Source organism: Triticum aestivum, chromosome 3B (genome assembly GCF_018294505.1).
Source record: "Triticum aestivum cultivar Chinese Spring chromosome 3B, IWGSC CS RefSeq v2.1, whole genome shotgun sequence".
Taxonomy (NCBI): Eukaryota; Viridiplantae; Streptophyta; class Magnoliopsida; order Poales; family Poaceae; genus Triticum; species Triticum aestivum.
This window is the reverse complement of record NC_057801.1, coordinates 1,642,159-1,663,775: the sequence shown is the minus strand read 5'-3', so window position 1 is coordinate 1,663,775 and position 21,617 is coordinate 1,642,159.

Below are 21,617 nucleotides of genomic sequence, written 5' to 3'. Positions count from 1 at the left end.
GACGTCGGCCGCCAGGTAATCGCCGGCAAGGACATCGTTGTCCAAATTGAGGATCCCCGTCCACCGAGAAGACGGATTGTGTTGAAGACGACCCTCGATCCAGCCACCAGATGAGCGCTCGTCGGAGAGGTGGATTCTCCAGCGCTCCGTCTGCGCCCTCTTCTGGATCGCGAGATCAGCGTCCGCCGGGACTGCTTGAACCCCCGCTGGCCCCTGCGTCAACGGCGCCGGCGAGGGGAGGCGTGATGAGGAATCAGCATGGATCTCCGGCTGAGGATGTGGATGCGCGGGGATCCGACCCTCCGGCGGCCGGAGGCCGTCGCCGCAACGGACGCCCTCAGTCATCGGCCGCAACCACACACGTTGACCTCCCACGAGGAAGGTAGTAACATAGTCACCTAACACAGCCACATTCTGGAGTAATTGTAAGCAAGGACTTCGAAAACACCTTCAAGAAGGAAAGCAATGCCCGTGAATGCCATCTTCACTGGCATCGACCCCCATCAACTACAAAGCTTCCACCCAGACCAGCACACAACCGCTCCAGTGAACCCTTGGAGCCTAAAGCCCCCATCGCAGTTCCCTACTCGTACCGGGCATGCCATCGGGTTTTCGCCCCATGGAAGATGACCCGATTACGAGCATTTTTGGTGTTTTTCTAAAAGTCGTGCTTTGAACTCGCTTCTTCGCTTTGCCGCCTTCTGAACCTTTCTTGTTTGATCTGCATTGCATTTCCCTTTGGATATAATATAATGAAAACGGGTTTATCCCAGTTAGAAAAAAAAAGTTGGCAGAGCGACAGTTATCTGATCTGACAGAACCTGAGGAAAATGGAGATTGATGACAAGATAAGGAAGCAATCAGGGGACACGTAACATGCAACGGCGTGACACATCAACTGGCCAACTCCTCTCTGCTAATGAATTCGTCTTCCTGTAATTGTCTTGAAGACAGTGCTCATCTTTGTATTAATCTATACAGACTAGAGCGTACACGTACACCTGAATGAAGATGCCACGGTCTGCCGATGGACTTTGCTCGGAAAGAACAAAAGCACCCTCGTACATACGTAGACATCATGTGTAGAATATAAGATGTTTTTAACACTGTCATTGTGCCCGGAAAAGGTCTTATATTCGGCAGAGAGATGAGAGGTTTGCCTTTCTGTTCTTTCCCTATAGCGGACCACGTACAGAGTCTCCGGAGAGATTGGTGGACCATGTGTAGAATATAAGATGTTTTTAACGCTTGTTTGCATGGTGCAATTTGGACGAAAGAGATTGGTGGATCTGCCTAGACGACCATGTTGCATATGATATAGTACTAGTCCTGAATATTGATGAGACAAAGGCTTCGGCACTCTGCCTGCTCTACATTTCTTTGCTTCTAATTAAGACCCTGGTTGGTTCTTGGGCTGATCATCTAGGCAGATTTTTTTTAACGTTTTTCTGAACAAAGATTTTTGACAAATGTGAACATGGCACGAACAAACAAAAATACCACCCATGCCATTTCAATTCAAGAAGGTGTCGTAAGATATAGAGCATCTTGTTGATGGCTAAGTTCTTCACACCATGACATGCATCGTCGGGGAAAGCCGGATGTTAAGAAAACCTGATACATGCACTTTGTTGACGCGGAAGCTAATCCTGCATGATCAGGTAGCACAAGGCATGGTTCACTGCAGTGATGTAGTAGCTAATCAGCTGGTGTTATGATCTTGGTCCTATCTTTACGTACAATATGATAATACCAGCACGATATCTTTCCTTTATAGCCAGAAAAAAAGGCAATAGCAATAATAGTGCATGATTGCAGCTCCCATGTGATTGGTTGGATTGTCGATTGATACGGCCACATGACGATGGGGATGTCATCGACAAGACGTTTAGCTAATCAATCCTAACTTCTCTTTCTTTCTTTTTTTTTTTGACATGATAGAGCTATAGAGGAAAAGGCATCCCGATCCTTAGAGGTTCCTCCTCCGCCGCCATCTCAACCGGAAAGGAGGGAGTAAACGAACGAACAAACAACAAGCAATTAGTGTCTGGAGCACCTCGCCTCATCTCATCATCTCCAAATAATTAATCGTCATTATTTGCAGCAATCAGCTGCTGCAACTTGTATCGTACCACAAAGTACGTTGGACGTAATTGTATCATCACTAGCCTTCACTAACCTCGATCTTCAATGATTCCTGTACGTACGTGCTGTACATGTACGGCTGTACGAATACGTACCAAACTGATCTTAGTTCGCTGGCTGTGGACCTGTGGATGCTGGATGGCTAAGATGGGCCCTACCCGTGAAGCCAAGCTGGCTCCATCTGCATGCAGGATCTCATCCATTCCCTTCTCGGAATAATCTTCCCGGACGATAATCAATACCGTATATGCATGGGATGTCCTTTACTGGTTTAGTTCATGCTGCTCTATTAGCAATCTCTATTTTGGTTACATGTTTTTTTTACCTGGGCCAATAAGTTCTATATGATTGATATTTCATCTGTGTGCTTGGGGATTCTGAGTTTTCTGACTACACGTAATAATAAAGTAATTTTTGTTGGACATGTGGTGTGGTCTCCAATTGAGATGATCTTCACCACTTGTGCTTCTTTCATGTTGTTCTCAGCAGGACTACCCAGGGAAGAAGACAATGATGCTTTGCAAGGAGGAGTGTCTTTGCTGATGAGCGAGGCTTCAAAGCCATTAGTGGCGCAACACGTGACCCAAACACCACAAATCAGTAACAAAGTGGTAGTGTGCCTTACCTTGACCACGCCGTTAGTAGTTTATGCTTGGGTCCCACACGATGGTGCGAAACACCGCCATATCCCTCGTTAAGGGTCCAAGCGCAGCTGGAAGTCTTTGATCGGAGATCACACGAGGGTTTTACCCAGGGTTGGGCCTCCGGAGAGTAATACCCTACATCCTGCTTGTTTTTCTTATTCATGGTGGAGAGATACCTCGTGCGAGAGCTTACAATGGCGTATGAGTTTGCTACCAAGAGTTGCTATCTAAGATTAGATTGGATTGAGAGCTAGCTCCCTAGCCCCCCCTTATATAGGCGGAGGAGGTCTAGGGTTTACAGAGGGGTAGATGATATCTAATTTGCCGCCGACCTTATCTTGGAGGGCAAGAAGGCCTCCAACAGCCTCCTAAGGGTTCTGTCTAAACCTCCACCTTCTTGGCCCTGGTCAAGGCTGAGGCCGGGCTCCCCGAGTGAGCCACCCCCAGTGTATGACACCGTCACCTCACCCTAGTGGCGTGTGAACAGAAGGTACAAGCCATTAGTAAAGACCTTACTGGTGGTGTGCAATCGACAAAGCACACCACAAGTAAGTGGGGCCCAAAAGATGGGCTGCCATAATTTACTTGTGGTGCAACTGTCAGAGACCCCCGTGACTTGACTCCATGGATATCACCTAAACCAAGAGTTCGCTAGTCTATTCATGTTCCACAAAATTGGTCGAGGAGGGCGAGGATTCTTGCAGGGTCACCATAGCCTGAGCTGGCAAAAGACGAGTTTGTTTGGTCCGTGTTATGGATTGGGGGCTCACACGAAGTCGGGAACAAGCAACGCTCAAATCGGAAGCCCGAGATTGCTTCTTGGCGAAGTTGGCCAAGACATCAACCAAACATGCCCTACATTCAGAGGAGTTAGCAGGCAAACCGAAACTCAAAGGAAATAGTTCTTTTGATGCGTACATGTACAAACATTTATGATTGATTCTTTCATCCGAAGAGGGGGCACTCCTCTGCACCATGGTGATGCACACGAGCCATAAAATTGAACTAGTGATCCACAATGTCAATTCATCAACTAATTATTATTTTCTTGACTTTGAAGTCAATGTACCGTCACGGAACGAGGGCATGTAGTAATCAATTTGCCATCCATTAAGTTTGTGCGTTCATTCAATTATTCGATAAGAAGTCAACACTACCCACTATCATAATTTCTCGGTCCTCTTGCTAGGACATAACAATGCTAAGGGGCCACTTCATTTCCCCCCTTCTCACATTTTCTAAAAATACTCAGAAAGTGGATAGGTATTCCGTAGTGGGAGAAAGTAATGAGAGCTCTAATTGTTCATGAGAAAAATCACAGTCATATTTGACTCAGTATATATCCCCGCATGCTTCTCTTGTTTCTCTCAGTAGAACCCTGTGAAGCTAGAACACAAGATACACGTGCGAAGACCTTAGCTTATGGTGCGCTGGCCCAACATGGCGTAGATATATATAGTTGCAGATTCGTAAAAATAGTAATAAGCTGACACACATGTCACTGGTCATGGGTCATGTAGGCTTTGGAGGCATCAAGAATTTTAGGGTGCACGCTAATGCAACCGACTAAGGCCGGAGAAAGGCTTGTTGCTGGTACGGGCGTTGTCAATGTTGTGACCTGCGCCCACCACCGTGTTCTAGGGTCACTCATCGCCAATGGAAGCACATAAATGATACTATGTCCAACTCTGCAGGCTATTGCCCCCTTGTTGGGGAGCTGAGCCAAGACGGCGATCGATGCTATGTGGCATGCCCAGACCCTTCACACCAGCTAGACATCAACGCATGTGTTACTAGATTTTCTTCTAAAAGTATACAGACCGATACACCCGGTTGTCTGGCATTACTAAGTTGTCCCTGAAGACCGTCTAAGGATGACTGCATGACATCCTTGTATGCCTTGACAAGAAAAACCGAGTTGTGCTCTTGATAATTAATATGACAGTTGACCGTGACATTATTGATTACTGATCTAGTTATTGGTCCTGACATTATTGCCTCAACAGTGTCTCGTGCTTGCAAAGTAAGTTGTTAGCTAGATGTAATTGTTTCAGGTGTGTAGGTAGATTTTATTTATGTATCAGTAGAAGTGCCAATATTTCCATAGTGATTAACTAGATTTCTGTATAGCACATGAACTGCAGACTGAGCCTATTGTGTTGTGGTTGCCGTCACAGTGAACCATGCATCACAACTACATTTGTCGAACTAGCTTCTCATTCTAAATAGCACACAAATCCGTGGTAGTCTAGGTGGTTAGGATACTCGGCTCTCACCCGAGCGAACCGGGTCCAAGTCCCGGCGTCGGAACAAATTTTTGATCTCCTTTCAGTTTGCAGTGAGCCATGTGACTTTGCTTCATCTTCATTGGATCGATCATTTTGTTTTTGTGAGAAGAGAGGGGGGCTGATCTGGTCTGATCTCACCCCCCTGCACACGTCTGACGTATAGAGGCCGAATGCATCGTCGTCCAGGCCAGCCGAAGCGACAGTAACCTGATCCTGTCAATTAAGGAAAGGGACAACGAGATGGATAACTGTAGGGGACACGTAACATGCAGCAGCGTGACAGATCCGTTCAACATGCTAATTCTGCTTGCATTGCATGAAGATACTACGTTCAACATGCGTGTGTTGAAGAAACATGCATGCAGCCACGAGAGCCTGCCGAAACATGTCTTGAAGAAAGCACGCATCTTTATATTCATCTACAGAAAACAGCGTGCGTGCGTACACCTCAATGAACATTCCACGGTCGGCCGATGGACTACTCCGAAAGAACAAAATCGGCCACGTTCATACGCAGTAGAAATCATATGTAGAATATAGATGCCTGACAGGCTCGCTACTCGCTAGCTACGAAATGACTGTGTGCATCAGTCGGTGCGCATGTCGAAGGTGTTCCCTTCTGTTCAGAAAGGAAGAACGAAAAATGCTACTCCCTCCATTTACTATTATAAGATTCCTTTTAACAAGTAGGAAGATGACACATGAACAAACTACAAAAATCACCGGAGCCATTTTGATTGAACAAATAGTACCTTGATGCTGGCTAAGCGATTCAATCTTCGCCCTGAGAGGAAAAAGAAGAAGAAGAAAGTCATGGTCACAAGGCACGGTTCACTGGAGCGGTGTACTAGCTAATCTACAGGTGGCACTCATGATCTTGGTCCTATCTTTTCGTGCAATAATAATACTAGCAAGATATCATTCCTTTATTCAGAAAAAAGCCAATAGCTATGTGACATGTTGCATGCATGATTGCACCTCGCATGTGATTGGTTGGAGGGATGATGGATATATATGCACAAATGGGGCACATGCCACATGACATGATGATGGGAATGTGCAGGAGATGCGAGCGATATGTGTCCCCCGCCGTCGAAAAAGACGTTTAGCTGATTATTAATCATGTACACTCTCCTTTTTCCCTTTCCTGTGAGAGAGAGCTGGCTGTTGTGTTTTGAAATAGATCGTATCCAACTCCACCTCCACCTTCATCACCAAAACGACGGGAAACACGAGGAGCCTAAGAGCATCTACAGTCGGCTTCTCGAACCCACCGGACACACTGTCCGGTCACAAAAGTATGATCTAATCGTGCTTTCAAAACTGACCACGGATGCCTCGAGCGGCACTGAGGGAGGCAGAGGCGGCGAAAGAGGTGTTGGCCGCGCGCCAGTGGATCCGGAGAACGCGCTCCACCTCGAAAACGCCAAGGTGCTCCGGCTCGCCATCGAGCAGTCGGAGCGAGATGCAACGACAGAGGCATAGGGCAAGGCAAAGGCGGACTGGCTGGGCAGAAAATGGTGATTTCCTCTACCCTTGTTCGTCTCTTTGTTTCTTCTTTTTTTAATATTTAATAGTTTCCATTGATGAAAACTTGCTTTTTTATCGTCCAATGACTGCTACGATGTGAATTATGTCAGATTACGTCCGAACTATGTCTTTTGTTGGTCTACGTAGGTTTATAGTTTGCGTTGCATGAGCTGCATGATATACGAGGGTTCGGATATGTAAAATAAAAGGTGACTGACCACGATTCAAGACACATCCAGACGCGTCCACGGATATTTGAAGAGCCGAATAATTAGCTATGCACACTACTAAGCCAAAAACCGGCTCGAAGAGAAAGCCGTGGAGCTGCTACAGATTAACCCTGTTTCTTCTCTTTGTTGGAGCGTGTACGGATGCCGTACGGCCGTCCTAAATAAACCGGCTCTCTCTCTCTCACCGACAAGAGGAGGATAGTACAGTAGTATAGAGCAGATAATAGCCGGGCCCACCACGCAGTGTCTGTCCCCGGGGTTGGCAAAGCAGCGCGCATGCACATGCATAGTACTGTGCTCCTAAATAAACATTTTGGATTTGGGCCACCAACAGCTCCTGATTAGTTTGATTTGCTGTCAGAAAGAATCTCCTCTCATCATCGATCGATCGATCTCCCAAATAATTAATCCAGTCCGTTGATTTGGCCCCAGCGGCTGCAAGTTGTGTCTTGAGTCTTGTATCTGTGACACTAGTCTTAAGTCTTAACTAACCTCGATCCTCACTGATTTCTCAAATTTCCTTCAGCGTCCGTCCATGGATAAGGATGCGGGAGACCAACATCAAACCGTAGCCGCATACATTTTAACAACAGTACCAACCAACAGGACGAGATTCGTTCAAACACGGCCAAATTTAATGTAAACATGTCGGATTTCATACAAACATGACGGATTTAATTACATTACATCAACTAAGCGGTGCTAGTCCGGCTCTGGAGGTATAGTTAATACCTAATCTAAATGGGCGCACGTTCCCCTTGTCCAACCATGAGCCCCGAGAACTGAAGGTTCGCCTTCTCCAGTTCCGCCTCACGCTCTCCAACTCCGCCTCTGGAGCCCCGGGAGCTGAAGTTGTCTGCCTCCACGTCGCCGCCAAGCGACTAATAGGCCGACGATGTTGAGCCCACCAAGTTTGGCTTCGACAGGAAGGGAGGATAGGCGGCCTTCCTAGGAAACGAGCGGCAACGACCTACTATGCACTACTTTTCCTTGTTGCCCACGCATGCAGACGTGCAGGCTTCCTGGTCCTCCCCGTCATCAGTCTCGTTGAACATTGCCTTGTCGCACTCCTTGTAGGCGGCCACCACCTCCGCCACCCGTTGGCGGTACCGCCAGCCGCCAACGGGTGAGGCGGGTCTCGTGGGCGGAGCAGTAGGACTCGAGCAGCACCTCGTGCTCTGCCAGGTCCGTCGGCGCGACCGCCCTGCCGGTGGCAAGCTGCTCCTTAGCCTGTATGTGCTTGATGCGTCTCCGTCGTATCTACTTTTTCTAACGCGTTTATCTTGTTTTGGACTCTAATTTGCATGATTTAAATGAAACTAACCCGGACTGACGATGTTTTCAGCAGAACTACCATGGTGTTGTTTTTGTGCAGAAATAAAAGTTCTCGAAATGGAACGAAACTTTGCGAGGATTTTTTATACAATAAAAAGGAATTTCTAGAGCCAAGAACCAGCGGAGGGGGCACCTAGGTGGGCACAACCCACCAGGGCGCGTCACCCCCTATAGGCGTGCCTAGGTGGGTTGTTCCCACCCGGTGGCCCCGCAGACCCTGAATTCGACGCTATAAAATCCTATTTTTTCAGAAAAAAATCAGAGAGAAAGGATTATCGCGTTTCACGAGACGAAGCCGCCGCCGTCTCATGTTCTTCATCAGGAGGCCAGATCTGGAGTCTCTTTGGGGCTCCGGAGAGGGGGATCTTCGATCTTCATCATCACCAACCTTTCTCCATCGCCAATTACAAGATGCTCCCCACCGGAAGTGAGTAATTCCTTCGTAGGCTCGCTGGTCAGTGAGGAGTTGGATGAGATTCATCACGTAATCGAGTTAGTTTTGTTAGGGCTTGATCCCTGATATCCATTATGTTCTGAGATTGATATTGCTATGACTTTACCATGCTTAATGCTTGTCACTTTGGGCTCGGATGTCATGATTTCAGATCTGAACCGTTTATGTTATCACCATTATATCCATGTTCTAGATCTGATCTTGCAAGTTATAGTCACCTACTACGTGTTATGATCCGGCAACCCCGGAGTGACAATAGTCGAGATCACTCCCGGTGATGACCGTAGTTTGAGGAGTTCATGTATTCACTGTGTGCTAATGCTTTGTTCCGGTTCTCTATTAAAAGAAGGCCTTAATATCCCTTAGTTTCCAATAGGAACCCGCTGCCACGGGAGGGTAGAACAAAAGATGCCATGCAAGTTCCTTCCATAAGCATGTATGACTATATACCAAACACATGCCTACATTATATTTATGAACTGGAGCTAGTGCCGTATCGCCCTAGGTTATGACTGTCTAATGATGAATGTCATCCAACGAATAGTTGATTCAATGCCTACTATTTTCCTAGATATTGATCTTGCTAAGTTACTACTACTACTAGTAGAATGCCCGTGTGTGGCTACGGGCTACAAGACAAACAAATGATTAAGCTTGTCTCCAAGTGCGAAACTCACTTCTTCCTAATACATCCACGCGTGTTCGTATATCAAAAGAGCGTCCAGCTGGCGATCACTCCCGGGCCGAAGCTTTGATGCCAATTGTTGGGGCAGCCAGCCCTAAACCCTAGCTCGCCAGTGCACTCTCTCTTTCTCTCTGTGTGTGTGTGTCTTGCCTGTCTCTCTCACGCACCGAAGAAGAAGGGAGGAAGAAGATGACACAATGGACATGGGAGGATTTCCGGCGCATGAACTCGAGCACCCCCTGTGCTGTTACAACGGTCACCGTGTGGTTTTATACACGAGCTGACGCACTGGGCACGCACCCCACGCCTCCACTCCCCCCGATCACGCGTGTTCCACCCGCTCTGATCGTGCCCGCGTCACGCACCGATGCGCGCGGCCCATGACAAGCTCCAACGGACTCACCCTCGATCGCACCACGCGACTCGCCAACAACCTGGGCCTAAACACACGCACAAGGTGTACTCGTGCACGGACACGCCGGTGCACCACATGCAAGCACACGCGCACACCTACGCCACGGACCCGACGCGTCTGACACGCAGTGACCACCGAATATTCGAACAACCTAATTAGCTCTACACACAACTAAGCCAAAAACCCGCCGGCTCGAATAGACGTGGTGCTGGTACAAATTAACCCTCTTTTCTTCTCTTTGTTAGAGCGTGTACGGATGTCGTACGGCGGTCTTAACCTCTCTCACCGACAAGAGTAGAATAGTACTCCAGTAGTATAGAGCAGAGAATAGCCAGGCCCACCACGCAGTGTCTCTCCCGGGGGGTCGGCCGGGACCCACCGGCAAAGCAGCCCGCATGCAGATGCATAGTAAATAAACATTTTGGATTTAGGCCACCAACAGCTCTTAATTAGTTTGATTTGCTGTCAAAAAGAATCTCATCTCATCAACGATCGATCCCAATAATTAATCATTTGGCCCCATCGGCTGCAAGTTGTGCGTACGTATCTAATTGTATCTGCAGCACTACTGTTCTATCTACCACAAAGTACATACACAAGCGTTCATATATACATGCATACATTTATCTTTATAAACGCACACACGTACAATCTTTATGAGAATCTTCGAAAGACTAAGCAGGCATGACATCCATCCTGACGTCTTGTCATGGACGAAAACATATCCTCTCACTAAATACGTGTAGCCAGAAATTCTGAAATAAATTTAGGAATAATATGAGCATCAGGACTTAAATTATGTCCCTCTAAGCATCCAACCACAGGTTGGTTCGCTACCGCACTACTGTTAACTAACCTCGATCTTCATTGATTCTCTCTCTGTATGTAAGTACATGATGTACCTGTACGACTGTACGAGTACGTACCCAATCGCTCTTAATTCGATGGGTGTGGACCGCCCGCCCGTGAAGCCACAAGGGGGCCAAACGGGCTCCATCTGGATGACCATCCACGATTGGACACATACATATCACTTTTCTTTTTTGAGAGTATGCCTAGGCATACCATATTTTTATATAAGACATAAATCAATTACAAGAGTACCAATAACAAGTGTAATTGAAACTCCACGCCCCACCGCGACAATACAAAAACAACGGAAAAAAGGCTTGCCCTAAACTAATCATCTAGCCGCGTCACAACAAAAGTCGATCAACTCAAACAGCAACAACTCCACCCGAAAAACCCTTGCCAACGCACTACCCACCCTTAATGCCGGAGAGGAGATGGCGAGTGGATAGCGGGACTCGAACTCCCAAGAAAGCCATCGTCTTGGAATTACCTGCAGCTGTGTACGTTGCGCCCACGAAGATCAACTCGGGCAGCGGAAAGCATCGGAGAACCGCCAACAGAAGCCCCCAACCATGCCTCCACTTGCGATGCTCTCAACGGAGTAACGACGCCCTCCATTGCCGGCCCGGTAACGGACAAGGCTTTCGCCGGGAGACCATAATCCGATCAAGGTGTGGAGATGCCGACACACCTCGGCGACGCCTCCAAGGAAGAAAACGACACCCACGGGTGCCGTCGCCGCCAGCTCCGAGGTCGGCACACCCCAACGAACAACACACCTCGCCAGCCGCCATGGCCCAGACTCGAGCACCACCAGTTACAGATCGGATCGGGGTCAAGGGCCCCAGGCCGCAGCCGCCACGGAGGCAGCACACAGCACCACTGGACAGTTCCCTGCCCTCCACCCCATCGTAGGACCGAGCCAGGGCTGGAGCCCCACCGCGCCATGCCGCCAAGCCGCCCCCGAAAGAACTCACGCCGCCGCCAGGGGAGAGAAAGGGACGCGCCAGGGAGAGGCCCCTGAGGGAGTCCTGGATAAGGGGGTATCCGGACAGCCGGACTATATGCTTTGGCCGAATTGTTGGACTATGAAGATACAAGACAGAAGACTTCGTCCCGTGTCCGGATGGGGCTCTCCTTGGCGTGGAAGGCAAGCTTGGTGATTCAGATGTAGATCTCCTTCTCTGTAAACCGACTCTATGTAACCCTAGCCCCCTCCTGTGTCTATATAAACTGGAGGGTTTAGTCCATAGGACTCACGATCATCATCACAATCATACCATAGGCTATCTCCTAGGGTTTAGCCTCTCTGATCTCGTGGTAGATCAACTCTTGTAATACACATATCATCAAGATCAATCAAGCAGGAAGTAGGGTATTACCTCCATCGAGAGGGCCCGAACCTGGGTAAAACATCGTGTCCCCAGTCTCCTGTTACCATTAGCCTTAGATGCACAGTTCGGGACCCCCTACCCGAGATCCGCTGTTTTTGACACCGACATTGGTGCTTTCATTGAGAGTTCCTCTATGTCGTCGCTGTTCTCCAACCTCTAACCATGTTGTCCTAGGCGAGAATTTTCTCCCCGGACAGACCTTCGTGTTCGGCGGCTTCGCACTGCGGGCCAACTCGCTTGGTCATTTGGAGTAGAGCGATAGCTACGCCCCTGGCCGTCAGGCCAGGTTTGGAAACCTAAACCACACCGCCAATATCCGCGGAGACTTGATCTTCGACGGATTTAGGCCTGTGTCAAGAGCGCCGAACAATCACGACGTGCACGATCTAGATCGACAGCCGGATAGTATTCGGAACATCGCACCTGCTACCGCTCCGGACTCCGTTCCAGAGCGGGTCGTGCCTTCCAAGGACGGGTGGATGGACTCCGCCCCGAAGGTCGCGTACTCCCCGGCGTTAGAGCCGAACACAGACTCCTCTCCTAAAAGGATCTGTGTCTCCGGACCCCCGGATTCGTCTCCGGCAGTGTGTTCCGGACCACACGCACTCTTGCCCATTGAGCCTAACAGGGCTCCAGTCATGGAGTTCGCCGCCGCCGATATCTTCCAGCACTCACCCTTTGGAGATATGCTGGATTCATTAAAGTCTCTCTTTTTGTCAAGAGACCCCTGGCCGAACTATGTACGGCCCGTGTGGGATATGGAGGACGAGGAAAATCGCGACCCACCCACCACCCACTTTATAGCCACTGTCGACGACCTAACAGACATGCTTGACAGCTCCCCCAATAACATCGACGGTATGAACGTTGATACAGGGGAAGATCCGGAACCACCGCCCACGCGGCGCTGGACTGCCACTTCATCATACGACGTCTACATGGTGGACACACCCAAAGAGGACAATAGTGACAAAAAGGACACATCGGAGGATAAACCCCCCAGGCAAAAGCAAAAACGACGGCGTAAGCGCTGCCTTAGGTCCAGTCACAAAAAAATGGCGATAATAATCCAAAACAGGATGACACTTGGTTGATTTCGGAGGAAACAATGACCATAGGGATCCAGCGATGGAGCAGGATAAACCAGGTCAGGCCGAACACAACCCCGAGCAGACGCCCGATTTAGAGGGTCGAACTCATCAAGCTACCTCCAAAGAAGCTGACAGTCCGGTCGACGATGCGTTCATCATCCCGGAAGAACATTCCAAACAAGACAAACTCCACAGAAAACTCCTGGCAACAGCGCGGAGCCTGAAGAAGCAGAAGCAAAGATTAAAGGCCGCGCAGGATACGCTCAACCGACGATGGAATAAGGTGGTGAACACCGAAGGAAAACATGGCGATAATCGCCACACAAAAAACTACCCAAAGCGCAAGTTGTTACCCGAATTCGACAATGAAGCCGCAGCACCTGTCCGGCCCAAAAGGAATACGGCTACTCAGCCGGACAAACCACCTCATGGCTGCAATAGAGCAGCCACAGATACCGCACGTGATTTACGAGAGCTCTTGGACAAAAAGGCCAGTGCGGCCAGGTTCCAGAGGACAGGCTCCGGTGTGGGATTATGGTCACCACAACGATCATGTCGATCGAATAACAGTCCGGAATCAACACCGGGAGCAACAATGGCCGGCAGCAGGCCGCGACACAGCTAGATACAGAGGGGCTGCACATCCCCTGTGCTTCACGGATGAGGTGCTGGATCATGAATTTCCACAGGGATTTAAACTCGTGAATATAGAGTCATACGACGGAACGACGGACCCCGGTGTCTGGATTGAAGATTTTATCCTTCACATACACATGGCTCGTGGGGACGACCTCCACGCCATTAAATACCTCCCCCTCAAGTTAAAAGGACCAGCTCGGCATTGGCTGAAAAGCCTCCCTGAAAACTCAATTGGAAGTTGGGAGGAACTTGAGGATGCTTTCAGGGCCAACTTTCAAGGGACCTATGTCCGGCCTCCAGATGCGGACGATTTAAGTCACATAATACAGAAGCCTGGAGAGTCAACCCGCAAACTTTGGAACAGATTCCTCACTAAGAAGAATCAAATTGTCGGCTCTCCGGACGCCGAAGCCTTAGCGGCCTTCAAACACAGTATCCGAGACGAGTGGCTTCCCAGACACCTCGGCCAAGAAAAACCGAGAACGATGACAGCCTTAACAAGCCTCATGACCCGACTTTGCACGAGCGAGGATAGCTGGTTGGCCCGTAAAGGCACCAGCGACCCAGGCACATCCGAAATTTGAGATGGCAACGGGAAGCCACGGCACACCAAGAACAAATGTCGGAATAACGACAGTCCGAACAACATAGCAATCAACACCGGATTCAGGGGCTCTCGACCCAGTCAAGGAAAAAAGCCATTTAACGGCAGTAAAGAGGAACCATCCGGCCTGAACAAAGTCTTGGACAGATTGTGCCAAATCCATGGCACTTCCGACAAACTTGCAAATCACACCCACAGAGAATGTTGGGTCTTCAAGCAGGCCGGCAAGTTAAACGCCGAACATAAGGGAAGGGAAACGCCAAGCAAAGACGAGGATGAGCCTCGCCAGCCGAACACTAGGGGCCAGAAACAATTCCCACTGGAAGTCAAAACGGTAAACATGGTACACGCAACTCACGCAGAGTTCATAGCCCCCCCAATCTAATCCCTGGGCAAATTGCCCGATCTCTTTTGATCATAGGGACTATCCGGCCAGTATCCGGCACGAAGGATCGGCTGCCTTGGTGCTCGACCCAATAATCGATGGATACCATCTCACTCGTGTCCTAATGGACGGCGGCAGTAGTCTTAATTTAATATATCAAGACACCATCCGCAGGATGGGGATAGACCCATCCAGAATAAATCAAAACAACGCCACCTTCAATGGAGTAATTCCAGGCGTCGTGGCCCATTGTTGGGGATCCGTCGTGTTAGAAGTAACATTCTGTTCTCCCGACAACTTCAGACGCGAAAACTTACTCTTCAACATCGCTCCCATCAGCAGCGATTATCATGCATTGCTTGGAAGACCAGCCTTCGCTTGCCTTAACGCAATACCGAACTACGCCTACCTTGAACTCAGGATGCCCGGTCCACGTGGCGTAATCACAGTTAGCGGTAACACAGAACAGTATGCGGCAGTTCTCACTGCCGGACTCTAGGCGGCCTCTCCCACCGGAACGCATGATCGATCGTCAAGACCACGGACACAGTTAGACGAGTCCAATACACGATTTTCACAATGGCTCGGATATACCTGAGTCAGGGGTCGTACATGTGTCCCTATAAATAATACAAGGGGCTGTAAACATGTAACGCAAGCCCACCATTTGGCTCGCCTCATCAACAGGCCGGACCTCGAACATCCCTCGAGCATAACTAACTTTTCGCATGTTTTCTTTTTCGTTCTTACAGACACTACCAGTGCAACACTCTTCCAGGACACGGCACAACGGAGACACATGCGCAGACGTGCAGCAGGGCCCTGCCCACAGGTTTCTCTTTAGATTAAGCCCCTGCGTAAACCTTCTTTACTGTCTCTTGTTGCTCAACGTCCCATGGGTATTTCACACACCTATTCGGGACACTGGCGTTTTAGACTTCTTTGCCATGACAGATCAATGCGCGTACCTGGAATCACAGGGTCAAGGGCATTGTTTAGTCCAATATATTTTGTAAAGTCCGAATACCTTCGGGAGTGTTCGGCATCACGAGTTTGGCCTTATATGCATCGGCTTCGAATCATGTCTTTGGTCAAATGTTGGGTTAGCCCGGCTCCTGGGTTTGCGCCTTACGTTCCGTTCTATCGGCTAAGACAGCCAAAGGAGAACTACTGCGATTGTGCCCTGGTTATTCCGGACGAGCACCTCAGTAGAGAAAGCCGAAAACTGACTGTCATGATATAGCGAGAGACTGGTCAACCACTTGAGGACTCATCGGAATCTATAGGATTCCTCCGCATTAACGAAGGACCGGTCTACCGGTCAAGTACGCGCACCGTATCCAGACACACGCGGAAGTACCAGGGGCTATATAGTAGCCCCACCTCTCAACTCCTACGGCTAAGCGAAAGTGTTACAGCTATATAGTCCGGTTGCCTGGTTCAACGTGCGATCACCTCCTTAATGGACCAAGACGTTGGATAAAGTGTGTTCACGCATATTTTCTCGAACACCCCCGCATTATGCGTGTGGGGGCCGAAGCCAACGACTGCTAACTTTCACGATTATATGCATCTATAAACAACCGCACATGAGACAATATAATACTTTCAGGCAATATCTTACCAAAAAAGGCAGCCTCCATAATTAAACACATGGTTATTTACAATTTCATCACTCAAACATGACATTCTTGGAGCACTAGGCCTCTATTCTACGAGCACCTTCTATAACCTGCTCAAAATATTGCTCGGCTGGGTCTTGGCTTCCGGGCGGACCCCGGGTTGCAATGCGGGTGGCCTCCATATCTGCCCAGTAAGTTTTCACGCGGGAAAGAGCCATCCACGCACCCTCTATGCACGCCGATCTCTTCATGGCATCAATCTGTGCCCTGGCGCCAAATAATCGTTGCACCAGACCAAAGTAACTATCCGGCTTCGGCTCCTTTGGCCACAAATGGTCTATTACAGACCTCATTGCAAGGCCGGACAGCCTATCGAGCTCGGCTATGGTGGCCATCTTCTCACTCAAGGGCAAGGAGCGCGCTGGAGCATCAAATTGCGACCGGAACAACCTCTCCATTTTATTATCCTCATGATCCTTGAATAATTTGGTCGCATCAGCCGCACTCTTCGCCAAGTCCGCATACTCATCTGCGACGCTCCATAGCTTATCCAACGGAGCATACTTTGGATCCAAAAACTTCATCCGCAACACTTAGGGTCTTCCGGCAGCGATTTCTCTGGCTTGTCAAAGTTCCTCTCGTGCGTCTCTAACCTGAGAGCGCATCTCTTTAACCGGATCCATCGCCTTCTTCGGGTCGGCCGCTTTTGTTTGATTCTCCTTTTCGAGAAGCTCGTACCGGTTGGCGGCGCCCCTCAGCTCCACAGCCATTTCAGCTATCTTCTCCTCGCTTCGGAGACGAGCGACCTGTTCGGCCTTCAATTCTTCGGCTGCCTTTAGAGCAGCCGCATTACTAATCCGGGCTTGCTCCTTGGCTAGAGCAAGCTCTGCCCTCAGGGCCTCAACGGCAGCAGCTCCGCCTGCAACTACATAACATCACATTAATATTTCAACCTTCTTGTAAAAATAGGTGTGGATATAGGAAAGCATACTCTGCGACTCCTCGAATCGCTTGTTCACAAGCGTGAAGTCGGCCTCCACAACGTCAATCTGCCGCCTCAGTTTGGCGCATTCAGCGGCCTGGTCTATTGCTGAACACTTAGCAACCTGCGCATTAATACAGGTGCGATCATAATCTGGGAGTGTGATCCTCCGTTTGCCGCCATGGGCTGCCATCCGCAGTCTCAGGGGCTACTATCTATACAGAGCGCACGTATCGCGTGCGGTTCAACTAAAAATTACGGCTTACCTCAAAGCCTTTGAGCAAGCTCTTAAAAGCTCCGTTTAAACCGCTCGTGGCGGAGGGGATTTTCTCCAACACCGTACCCATTAGGGTACGATGACCCTCCAAGAGATCAGCTGACTCCAGGAGGCCCATCAGCGTGTTCGGCCGGACTCTAGAATCTCCCGGATACTTTTCGTTGTCCGCCAGGGGAGCCGAACGCGCTGGGCTCGGGGCGGCCGAAGTGTTAGCTTCTGGCCCCATTGGACCCGGACTCCTCCGTGACGATACCTCAGGTTCGCCCGCCCCATGAGGCGGAGAGGTCGGTGGGGTTTCGCTCTCCATCATCTCCGAAAGAAGATCCACCGAGGACGAACCCTGTTGAGACGAACTGCTAGCCGGACTACAAAAACAGATCCTTGCTTAATTAAACTTACAGCCGGACACGGTCCTCGTGTTCGGAATTTATCTTGGAGTATTCGGAGATGGAACCTGCCTCGCAATGCCGAAGACAATCTACGCGCCAGACTCATTGTCATTGAAGCCTGGTTCAGGGGCTACTGAGGGAGTCCTGGATAAGGGGGTATCCGGACAGCCGGACTATATGCTTTGGCCGGACTGTTGGACTATGAAGATACAAGACAGAAGACTTCATCCCGTGTCTGGATGGGACTCTCCTTGGCGTGGAAGGCAAGCTTGGCGACTCAGATGTAGATCTCCTTCTCTGTAAACCGACTCTGTGTTACCCTAGCCCCCTCCGGTGTCTATATAAACTGGAGGGTTTAGTCCGTAGGACTCACGATCATCATCAACAATCATACCATAGGCTAGCTCCTAGGATTTAGCCTCTCTGATCTCGTGGCAGATCAACTCTTGTAATACTCATATCATCAAGATCAATCAAGCAGAAAGTAGGGTATTACTTCCATCGAGAGGGCCCAAACCTGGGTGAAACATCGTGTCCCCAGTCTCCTGTGACCATTAGCCTTAGACACACAGTTCGGAACCCCCTACCCGAGATCCGCTGGTTTTGACACCGACAGCCCCGCCGCCGCCGGCATTGCCCGGGCTTTGCCCCGGCTGTGTCCCTTAGCAGCGGCAATGGGGAGGAAGGGAGGAGGAGGGCCGACGGCGGAGGGAGCTAGGGTTCCCACAAGTCGCCTCAGAGAGGGACCTAGGGAACGGGGATACTCTAGTCTCAGAGGAGATAATCCTCGCCCATACATATCACCCATCAATGATGTCTTCATTTCTTACCTAAGTTTTTTTCTTCCAATGAAACCATCTCATTGTGTGCCCAATGTCCACAGACACGTCCCACGGGCATGTCGGGACTATCTAAAAAAATCTCCATTTGTGTGTGTGGTGTGCGGCTCGGGGTAGAAGGGAGAGAGGGTCGAGGCATTTAGTTGCTTTTGGTTGGAAAAGCGGACGTTTTGACACCTGCAAAACGTTCTCAAGTTTGCGGCCAGTATGCCAAAATTCACACATGCAGCCTGTTTCGCAGACATTTAGGACGTGTTTGGTAGCCCGCATCCATCCCAATTAGGTCCGCGTGGAAAGAAAATGACATGTTTGATTGGCTGGGCTGCATCAGATTCTCGGATAGCAGGGAGCTTAAGCACTCCTCCGCCAGGCCCGCTAGGAACGGTCGGATTGGTCTTTCTAGCGAGCCAAGCTCGAGCGATGTAGGAAAAGTGTCATGGTTTTTTCACGGAAGATGCCCTCGTGAAAGAACTAAGTCATGAGGTCATCGCTACCAGATGAAAACTTGAACAAGGTTGACCGGAATCGAGAGTCATGAGTTTACCCAGGTTCGGACCCTCGCAATGGAGGTAATTGCCTACTCCTGCTTTCTTGCTATTGATTGTGGTGGTCTCAATTACATTGGCGCTATTTCGCTACCTCTGTCTCGAGATCTATCAAAACATCTGTCTTGAGACCTTTCAAAACATCTATCTCGAGAACTTGTTTCAAAACCTTCGTCTAAAAACTTGTCCCCTTGGACGTCCCAGCAACCTCCTTATATACTGGCCGGGTTCCTAGGTCACAATAGAACCGGGTTCTACCCGCAGTCAGAGTCCTACTCTAGGTCCTCTAGGTCCTCTAGGCCCTCTATGTCTTCCAAGTTGAGGGTCTACGTCTTCTATTTGGACTCCTTGATGGAACTTCGCCTAGACCCAGGTCCTGCAGCAGACCAGGCATTGTCATGTAGCAGGTCGGGCCTCGTCCTGAAGAAGGCCGGATCTTGTCCTGTAATAGGACGGGTCTCGTCCTTAGAGCAAATCTTGTCCCGAGAGACTTATCTACAGCCCGACTTAACTCCAAAACTGACTTATGTCCATGCGGATTTAACTCCAGAGATGACATAACTCCAGTGATGACTTAACTACAGAAATGACCTAACTCCGGAGATGACTTAACTCCAGAACTGACTTAACTTCAAATATGAGTTATCTCCAAAAATGACTTATGTCCAGGCCGACTTAACTCCAGAGATGACTTAACTATAGAAATGACTTAACTCCAAAGATGACTTAACTATAGAAATGACTTAACTTCAAAGATGATTAACTCCAGAAATGACTTAACTCCGGAGACGAATTAACTCCAGAGACGACTTAACTCTGGAGACGACTTAACTCCAGAGATGACTTAACTCCGGAAATGACTTATGTCTAGGCCGGGTCTTCAGGCACCTACTGGCTTCTCATTGTCTTGTTGGCCTACCCGGTTGGGTATTCCAATGATAGAAGGGGAACGTGGTGCTGACCTCTTGCATCCATGGAGATGGCGCGAGCTCACGCGTATCTCCAAAAAAAGCGGCATGAGGAATTGGCGTCACAACCCGCCGAATCGGTTGCCCTATATAACCAGCCTCACCTCACGGATCAAGCTGCCTCCACCATGCCCCCCTGTTTTGAGCTCTCCCTCTGGCGCGGATGGACACCGACGACCAGGTAAGTGCCGCTCCTTCTCCAGCCATTGATTAATGGTGTCGGCGATTCAAGCCTTCCTCTTCTCTGACCTGTTTGGCGCTTCCTTCAAGCTGCACCGATGGCGTATGTGAGTTGAATCACCCCCTTCTATGTACTCGTTCTAGCTATATGTGAGCATGTGGTAGGGCTAGATCTGTGACCCTCTTGTAGCATTGTACACTGTCGATCTGTGAGAATGTGATGTTCTGGTAGCATGCAACATCTTCTTGCAGGCTGCTCATTCTCCACGCTGGTCTAGCATGAGATTCTTGGTTGGGTGAGGGTTACAGTTAACTCACCGATCTCGGACACTCCGTTCCAGACAAGAGACTGTCCAGTGTCATGCGACCACGCTCCAGCCTCAACTCGCAAGGGCATGTCATCCCACATAGTCCTCACCGCATGATGGCTATGGAAAGCATCGCAATGGATGCATCTTCGACGGCGACCGGCCATCGACCATCCACATCTTCAGTACCATCAAAGATGTGGCGCACCTACGGGCTAAGGCAGGCACAAACGGGTTTACAAACGTCCTTCCCCACACTTAGTTTGTAGTTGTATCATGTATGGGGGCTGTGCAACCCCTTGTCCTCTGTTCTGCGCCTACGCTGCTACCATGCCTCCTCGCACGCACGCGCACTGATTGTAACCCCATGCTACAACTTTGCTTCCATCAATGAAAAGACACGCAATCTTTGCGTATTCGTGAAGAAAAAAAATGCTATCATATTGCATTCATTCAACAAGTCCACAGTCGAGTGTGGAAAATATTCAAGCAAGTCAAGGCTCTCCTTGTTAGCCGAGTTGAGACGAGGTCCAAAGTGAACCAAGTCTCGGTTCACTGTCACTCTCACACTATCACTGTATCACTCTCTGCCAAACCATCCAAAAGCAACCTCATCTCGCTGCATGTTACTCTGCTCCGCTCCGCTCTTTGGCTCCTTCCTCCTGCTACCGCTCTCGGCTCTCTCTCCAAAACCACGGCACCCATCCCATCGCCCTCCTCCTCCTCCCGCAATCATCCGCAGCTTCGCAGCACCTTCTTCCTCCTCCCTCAGACACACACACCACCATCCTCTGCCGTTTCTTCCATTGGATGTGA